Here is a 10,083-nt window from a genome sequence, read left to right as displayed (position 1 = left end):
ACCCATCTATCGTGGACCTTGATCATGTTAGAAAATACCCCATATTTGTGGTCTAACGATAATTATATAAGGGTAATATTATCCACAACTTAAGTGTGTCGATTTTCCAATATTAAGATTATGATTAGTGATAATTATCTCCCTTACTCTGTCTTAAAGATAACTGTCTATGATGGGTTTGGATAAAAGAAAGAAACATAATAAGGAAATGATATAAGGTGACGGTCCCAACTCTTGCTCATTCTCCATAAGGAAGTTTCCCATCAAGCTTATGTTGGGTGAGTGTGGCCATCAAAGGCCTTATGAGTACTTGTAATAAATATTTTGATATAATTAAATATGCACTCAGTGAGAGTGTGGTCCTGTGTGGATCATACTAAGCAAACGATGTTTGTTGATACCGAACTGAGCTTGACGAGCTAGACCTATTGGTTGGGAAAAACCTATGTTACCTAGGCATAGAAAACTATTCGATAAGGGTTCTAATAGGTCATCCATTTGATGAGATCGGAGTATACTCGAGCTGTGGAATGCATCAGGCCTAGGTGACCTTGGTACGTCTCTAGAGGAGAACCTGAAATCCATAAACTGGGATTACGACCCCTTGGCTCATCGATCAGACTTTAGTGACCTACTAATGATCCCTTGCATTGACTGTGGGTCATGGGAAACACTGCGTCGGTTTGATAAAGCATGTGTGGATCGTAAGTCCATAGTTGAAGGTGGAGTGCCCAGCGTTTATTTATTTAATTCTTAAACCAAATGGATCTTTTCCAATCTAATGAATTCAATTATGTTTGTTTTAATAATATATGATTTTTAGAATTATTATTTGAAATTTGCTAGATCTCTGAATATTTTATTTATCAAAATTTAGATTCATAAAAACAGAGATATTGATTTTAGATTGATTTAATTATTTATATTGGACTTTATGAATTTCTAAAAATCATATATTCTTTTAATTAATTTATTTTTACATGGGAGGCCCAATAAGCATAAGGGCCCACCATTGCATGTAGGAGGGGCCTATGAAGTACTACTTAGGGTGGCACGCCCTACCTTAATGAAACTTTTCTTGTGTCAATTCAAGCTTTGGCTTCAAGAAAAAGCTTTGAAGTGTTTTGGAATGATTTTGCCCTGAGGAAGTTTTCAAAGGATTTTTGGAAAGCATGAGAAGGCTTGTACATAATTTTGGTAAGTATTATATTTTATTTAATTTCTATTGATGGGAAATAGTTTAGGAATGAGGGAATGGAGGGCTAAAATCTCTCACCCCATAAGTAAGCCAACATCAATGGTTTATATTCAATCTCACAAGAAGAAGCAAGCCAAAGAAAACCCTTAGAAACCCTAATCTTGCTCAAAGCACTATAAAAAAGGGATTGATCCCTACCCAAATCTCTACACATAAATCTCTCTTTTCTCTCTAAATACCTCTCTCTCTAGTTGGTAAGGTATGGGGGGGCATGCCCCAACCTAAAAGCTCTCTCTCTGTTCCAAAGTATTATAAGAGGGGGCAACCCCCACCTAGATCTATCTCTCTCTCGGCTTATGTTGTGGTGGTGTTGATCCTAAGGGTTGGGTAGTAGTAAGTAGATGCTATCTTTCTTGAACTAGGTTTTGTGGGTTTGAACCTAAGTTTGAGATTTGTGATCTAAGAGGAGTTCATAGTTCCATTGGAGGGTTTGGCCTAAACTTACTTTCTAGGTGGAGATTGAAGGTTGTTTGTTGATCCTGTGCCATCGGAGGGCGGTGGCTCGGTGTGGGGTGTAGGAAGTCCGGTTGAGGTAATCTTCGACACTCTCTTTTTGTTTCTTACCATAGTTAATTATATAGTCTTTATATTCTAAAGCATAAGAATTGTGGTTATTTTATTTGATTAAAGAAAATTGGTTTAGTAGAATCAAGGTTTTTAAGATCTTAGATTTGTTAGTTTTATTTTATTTGAAGTAAAAGTAATTGTAATCAGATTACTTATAACTGATCTTTGCCAAAAGAAAAGAAAAAGAAAAGAAAATGGATGAAAAGAAGAAAAATAAAAATATATATCCCTCGGCAAGATCACATTTGGTCTTTCTTTCAACTTTGGAGGAAAAAAGAGATAAAGACTGATCTCCTCATTCAGATATCAGAAAGACAAGTTGTTTTCTTTTATTGTTGGATCATGGAATGTATGTTTACAACTACTGTTTTATTCTTGTTTTTCGATTATCATGAACAACGATTCAAGAAAGATTTACATGTTTTTCAGGTTCTTAAACATATAAATCTATAGTTTATATTACATGTGGTATCAGAGCTATGGTTTACTTGTTCATGGATACCGAAAACCATAAAGTTTTTCGTATGGGCAATTTTTCTCTCACGATGGTCGAATTAGGGCATTTTTCTCTCTTTGGTTTCTCTCTTGATGGTAATCAAACTATGGGGCAACATTTTGCCTATATCTTATGCTAAACCCAGCTCTTGAGAAAGAGTTCACATATGTGGGTGGTTTGTCATGTGTTTTCCCCCAATTAAGAAATCAAAATGGTAATGCCTTGTTGCCTTGTAGTTTGGTTGCTCAATGAGAGGGTTTGTAGGGGTTGAAGGACGGTACGCCCAAATTGGGGTATCCAATGCTAACACAATGAATCGTTGATATCTCCTCAAATTTTACCATATGCTCAGCAGCTTTCCTCTTGGGTAGAAAATCTTGCACCATCTAATGCTCGTTGATTTGGTTTTGTCACCATAATTGGCTTTTGTGACTGTAAAAGTAAAACCTCAGAAATTACTAATGAACTTATCCTAGGGGCGTGTTTGATAATAGGAAGTTGCTTCTTGGAAGTTAGAACTTACCTATTACTGTTCATCTTCTGCTTTTGATAAAAAAATAGTAAGGTACGTAAAGAGCTTACCTATTACTATTCATGTTCCCTCCCTTCAAGCCTTCCTCTCTCCACTCCAGGTAAATTTCACAGTTTTCCAATTCTTCTTTTCTTCAGGTTTCTTCTACCACACAGGCAATGCTCTCCTTTTCCCTGTAGATCTCTTCGAGTGATTGAAAAGTTTCGTGCTGAATGTTCAAGTGTATTATTCTCCAATCACATTCTACAGAAACAATCAAATTCTTTTTGAGCTTTATCACTGCTCATAACCTTTGGTGTTGATATTAAGTTTTGTTGCATCTATTAAGTATGTAAATCACAATTAATCTTTTTGCTTTTCTGTTGATAGCTTATATATTGTCAATGTTTGATTCAAGGGATAGTTACAAATAATATAGGATTGTTGGGATTGTTAGGGTTTGTAAAATCTTATAGCAGAACCAGACTACCAATGTTATCATTTAGAAGCCATGAATATATTTGTTGAGATATGGGGATGCATCAAAAGAAGAAAGGAATCTCTAAGTTGGAGGGTATGAATCCCTCTTCTACATTGCAACATTAATAATTTAATAATTGGCAAATTCTTCCTTTGTCATTATGCGTGGAAGTTTGCATAAAGAGAATGAATTATACGTTGGAAGTAAGAAATGAAAGGACAAGATGGAAAAGAAGGCAAAAGAAGAGAGATTGATAAGTTTGAATATGGGGTTTCTGAGATAAAGCGTAAGAGTATGAGCAACCTATATGAAATTTATTGTAAATAAATTTATATGATTATATTAATTGGTTAGTGAGGCATGACGCCAAATGATGTCTGGAGATGGTTATTCTCTCTTTCTTTTCTTGAGCATAATAGAAATGGTTGGGTTTAATATCCAGGAGGTCCAACTCTAATACTAAAGTAAAGAATCAATCAACTTAGTGATTGAATTATGCTCCTATCATTTACGTATATGTAATTAAATAATAATTTGGTCTTAAAACAGGAATTCAAGTCTCTAGTACTCGAATTTTGATTCTTTATTCCTCAGTAACTATTCTGTTAATATGTGAACCCCCCGACTTGGGGATTGTGTTGGGTGGCTCACATGTTAAATTGGTTCTCTGGATAACAAAATCACTACTTGTTTGCCATCCAACATGTCAAATTATAGCCTGAGATAAGAAATTACATATTTGTGTATGTTTTGGAGTCATGCAAAAATGTTGGTGACATGGGGAATCAAGAGGCCTCAAGTCATAATCAAAATTATGAAAGTTCAAAGGCGGAGCTCTTGAATCTTCTTGTTTTGTATATTTCTTTCCATAACTTGCCATCCATTTTTAAATATTTTTTAGAATCCCATCAAAAATTTCTAGAGGTATCCTTTCTAAATAAGGTTTAATTCCTAACAAAAGGTTTTTCAAACTTATAGCCACGCTGGAAGAACCCTACGGTGTTTTTTACTCTCTTTGATTTTTTTTATCTAGATATTGTTTTAATCCACACATGCTTATCCATTGTACTGTTTTGGTCATATTCTCTCTTGTTATAGCAAGAAGGCTATATTTCCTGTAGTTTTGAACCATTTCTTCCTCGACATGGTATTCAGACTGGGATGTGACAATCATAAACAATTACAACAGATTGGGCAAAATAGTAAAGATGAGAGAATTACCTGTGGAGTTCATTTAAATGGTTGGCTTTCATTTCGAACTCATTTGAATAAACAATTCATTCTTAAGAAGGTGGATTTTCTTCCCAAATAAATAAGATTAAGAAACTTTTGCAGTGTGAACAAATCCAACTGGTTACCCCTGGATAGATTACGATTTAATTACTTTTTGCATGTATCTAAAATATGGTTAGAGAGGTTCATATTGTTCTTTGAGTTTTATAATGGTGGTTTCAGAAGATCAATTGGTTAGCACCTTTCAATATTATTCTTTGTTTATATTTACCTTATCTTTGTAGTTTTTGTTTAAAATGGTTGCACAAAGATCGTATGTGTTTAGCGGTAAAAGGGGAAAAAAAGAAGTATGCGTTTATGACTCTAAACCTTCACCTGGCTAACTTTGGGAGCATCTTTAACTTCTAATACTTATCTATTTCTATGCTATGTAGCCTATTCATTGCCCATTTAGCTCCTTACTGATTATATATACCTGCCACATTCTATCTACATTTTGCTTGGGTTTTTATGATTGTGAATTTGAATTATAGACAACTTGAACTTAGAGAAACCTATGCTTGAAGAATAGGCACTTAGTGATTATCTTACTTGCTTTTATAGGATTTGATTAGATTTCTGTTATTATGCCCTCTTTTGTTATGCTTTACTTCGTGGTTTTGTAAGTTTAGGTGCAATGTTCACACAAATTCAATATATACGTGTGTTCTCTTTACAGGAATTTACTTATGGGACAAAATACATAGGCAAGTCTTCACTTGTATACTTCAACAAATTGGAGAAAATATTTGGCACAGATGCTTCGGATTGAAGCCATGTGGAAGGGGGAAGATATTGGTGTTGATGTTTTCCTCAAGGCATCTCAACATCTCAAGACTGTCTTCCTAAGCTTCTAGTCTTTGCTTTCATTAAAGTTATAATTGTTGTCTAAATCTTTTTTTTAATGTTGGGAACATTGTGGGACAAACAACAATGTTGTTTTATTGTTGAATGAAATATATTTTTGAGGATGGGATCTGGATTCATCAGTGGTGAATGTATGTCTAAGTAGTGTTCAAACTATTACAGGTTATTGTTGAATGAGCTAGTTTCTTACTGCTTGTATATGGATGTATTAATTGTGCATGTGTGTTTGTATGTTGTGCTGTAGCTATTATAGCACAGTCCAATAGAATACAGGAAACCAAATCTATAATTGCTACGACTGCCGATAGATATGAGTTTGCACGTGTGTGTGTGTGAGAGAGAAATAATGAGAGAGAAAGAGAGAGTTCGTATTCGGTTTAAGAAAAAAGTCATCGAATACCGACTTATGAGACTTAATACCTATTTCACTTCATAATTGTCAAAAGACTCAACAAATTGTATACCCACAATAGTCAAGAAAATAGATTGATTTCTATTTCAAGATAGTTGATTGGGAAACTATTGATTTGATACACAATATTGAATTGAGGTTGTGCTTGACATTGTCTACATGCTGCTTCAATTTTGAGGTGCAATGAAGTTTATCATGTAACATCTGCTCCAGCTGTTGTACAAATATATCTCCCTAAGACGTTTCTCTCACTCGTCAATAAAACTCGCTTTCTCTCTCTCTCGCTCTCTCTCTCTCTTAATCCAAAGTACAATACTTTCAATTGATATTTTTCCCAAAAAATAAAATTCTAAAAATTAATAAAAAAATAAATAATATCTACGTCTCAAGTTTAACTATTTACATGTTGCCTATTACTTCTAAAGTTAATCCAATATAAATACCCATAACTTCTTTAACTTTCCAGGAAGTTATCAAATACAGAAACCAAGAGCTTCTTTAACTTCCGAGGAGGTTATCAAACATAGAAACCAGGAACTTCTTTAAATTCTCAGGAGTTATCAAACATTAAAACCATGAACTTCTTACAGAAACTTCTATCTTCCCAGCAAGGAGGAACTTCCTATTTACAGTTCATGAACTGGCTTCTGATTATGAAATAAACCCTAGAGGTCAGTGGTAGGGCATTAAGTTGGGCCTTTAGGGTGTTAGCATGAGGAAGATAAATTATAAAGAGGGATGTCATATATTGAAGAGAGAGAGAGAGAGAAGTAGGGATTTATAATAATATATGTATACTATCTTTTTTCTTTTATTAAAAATAAAATAAAATTAAAATTCGCTCGCTAGATTTGGTATGCGCATATGTGGGCGTAATCTCTGGTGTATACATGTTTTATTTATGTATTTTCGATTATGCACGTAGTGCTTGTTTTGAGCGTAAAGTTTTAGTTCCAGCAACTTAGTTATTGTATTGCATTGTTCATGTTGTGCTCGGAAAACACTAGCCCATGGTTGAGAACATGCGACGATAGCATGTCCTGCAATAGGTTGGTATATGCTTATAGCAATTGTGTTAAAGTGTTAATATTTATCTTTTAATTCTATCTCGAGGTTTTCCCCTTTAAAGGATTCATGTGTAAAATATGATTTCTCTATACGGTTTCCGAAGTTGTGAGATATCAATTAGTATTTGGGTGGTACTGATATAAGGTGCCTTATGTGAGATGTCATGTCTTAATATTTAGAAAACGTGTATTTACATTTTAAAAAAAACGGATTACAAATTTATTTCTGTTACTGGTTATTGTACAATCTATTATCCTTTAGTATACTAAAATTTGCTTATAGTAAATCAAATAAAAAAAATTGTCAAGTTAATTTGGTTTAGTCTATTAAGGGTAGGTGCTCCTTAATTTAAACCAAATAAGTTAGAAAGATTGTGTTAACTGCCAAAGTAGTGCAATCATGAGAACTTGGATGGTATTAAAATATTTGAACGATTCCCTATAATAATTTTTGCTTTGATTTATTTTGATAAAAATAATAGAAAGAAAGGTGTGAATCATCAAGGAGCCCACAAATTGGCATTGAGCCGTTAAAAATAAAAATCAAACTCAAAGGTGGTTTTTTATCTGTAAGACTTGGCGGAATAGGGTAGATGGTATGAACATTATAGAATTAGATGACGTTAACCCAAATGAGTAACGTCTTCATTATCTATGATGTTTGTGATCAACCAGCCCTATGATGGACATAAAGATTGATTGTTCACTAACAATAGATCATTTGCGTATCATAATCTCGACCTAAAGGAGGGGTTGTGATGATGCATCGGTTTACTAAAGGTACTTGATTTTAAAATAGCGAAATATTAATTACTCAGTTTTATGGGTAAATACAGTTTTGTGAGCATAATGTTTTTAAAATTATGGCAACTATAAATCCCTTTGCCCTTATTGGATACTTAGGCGGAATTGAAATTCTAAATGGATTTAAATTTCCTTATTGGAAGCAAAAGAGTGAGATCAATCTAAGAATTTTGGATCTTGATTTAGCTTGCATGAAAATGAACCTCCCAAATTCAACAGAAAACTAAATATGAGAAATGGGAAAGGTTTATACAGGATGAGCCTCATGATTATGAAAAGGTCTTTAGGGAAGACTATATGAGGTGTTATTCTTGATGAAGATAATGTTGAGAGTTTCATGAGTGAGGTAGAAGAAGAACTAGTAAGCCCCATTAAAGCACTGGTGAACACACTTATGACAAAGTTATTGACCCAGAGGTATGATGGGCACTGCTTTTTTTAAGAACCATATTATGCAAATGATTGGTATCACAAATCAGTTGATGTTTATGGACATAGAGGTCTCAGAAGGTTTTTTTGGTGCAATTCATTCTCCTATTTGCCTGTGCAATATGATCAGTTCATGCTTGCTTATAATACTCATAAAGAAAGTAGAATTTGAATGAGGTTCAAACTATGTGTGTTCAAAAAGAAGAAAGATTAAATCACAATAAGGTAGAAGTTGCCTATTTAGCAGAGGCTAGCTCTGGCAGAAACAGGAAACTTTAGAGTATTAGAAAATAAAGGTTTTGGGATACATGCAAATTATCAATCAAAAGGAACTACTACTCAGATTCAAAAACAAAATGACGATAAGGAAAGATAGTACTTCTTTTGTAGAAAGAATGCACATTTAACGAAAGATTGTCTCAAGTATAAGAAGTAGTTGGAAAATAAAGGTATCCATCAACAACCTGAGGCTCATTGATGGAGAACGTAGGCTTGTGATGGAAAATGGAGTTGATGAAGAAATAAAAGCGATAAGAGTAGTTAGGTTAATTCTAGATTGCAGTTTTGTAGTTGACCTGAGAGATGCTTTATATGTGTCAATTGTTGTGCATAAACTTATATTAGTATGAAAATTATATATTTATAGTTTTAATTTAATTTTCACAATGAAAATTATTTATTTTATAATAAGTGAATGAGAATTTCTTATGTTGTAGCATAGAAGGCTAGGGCACCTCTCAAGAGAAAAACTGCAGAGATTAGTCAAGTAAGGAGCATAGTTTGTAGCTCAAAGTTACCTGTTTTCCCACCTGGAGCCCTAAAGACCGTTGTTTATATAGTAAATCATGTTCTTGGTAAAAAAAGTTATACCAGAGAGCCTATTTGAAGTTATGAACTGGTAGGAAGCGTAGTTTAAGACATTTGTATCTATGGGGATGTCCTGCAAAAGCCAGATTTTATAATCCTTTTGAAAAGAAATTAAATCTAAAGTCTATAAGTTGTTACTTTTAAGTCTTCTGGATTTTTGGAGAATCTTGTGGACGAATGTATTTACCTCAAGTTCAGTGGGAGCAAATTCACTATTTTGGTTCTATATATAGATGACATTCTACTGCCAACAGTGACATTAATACGTTGCATGAAATAAATATTTTTATATTTGAAATGCAGGACTTGGGTGCAACTTCATGTGTGATTAGCATAGAAATTCATCCAGACATCTCAAGGGATTCAGGGACAATCACAAAAGGCATATATTGAGAAAGTGCCACAAAGTTATAATATGCATAATTGTCTCCAAGTATAGCACCTATTATTAAGGGCGATAAAGTAAACAATTACAATATCCAAAAAATAATTTATAAAGGAAAAAAATGAAAAATATTCCTTATGTATTAGCTGTGGGAAGTTTAATATATGCTCGGGACTGCACCTATCCAAATATAGCTTGTTTGGTCAGTAGATTGGCTAGATATCAGAGTAACCAACGGCTAGAACATTGGAATGTGGCAAAGAAAATAATGACGTAATGCAAGGGATAAAGAAGATATTCGGTTGCAGATTTTGCTGCCTATCCAGATGATAGGAAGTCGACATCAGGTTATATCTTCATGATGGCTGGTGGAGCCGTTCCATGGTAGACTCGTCGATTACGGCAACAAAATGTACAACTTACTACAAGGCTACCAAGCAAGTTTGTAGTTGCAGAATTTTATCTCGAGGCTTCGTGTTGTAGATTTTATTTCCAAACCACTGAAATTTTTCTGTAATGATTCCGCTACAGTTTTCTTCTCTTAAAACAACAAGAGCTTGGACTTATCTAAGCATATAAAAATTAAATATCTTGCTGCAAGGGAGAATGTAAGGGTACTTGTAGTGTCCATTGAGCAATCGGTACAAAACTGATAATTGTTGTTACC

The sequence above is a fragment of the Amborella trichopoda genome, chromosome 3, assembly GCF_054954075.1.
Source record: "Amborella trichopoda isolate Santa Cruz 75 chromosome 3, AtrichopodaSantaCruz75HAP2 v2.0, whole genome shotgun sequence".
Lineage (NCBI taxonomy): Eukaryota > Viridiplantae > Streptophyta > Magnoliopsida > Amborellales > Amborellaceae > Amborella > Amborella trichopoda.
The sequence above is the reverse complement of the archived record's forward strand: the minus strand, read 5'-3'. Positions refer to the sequence as shown.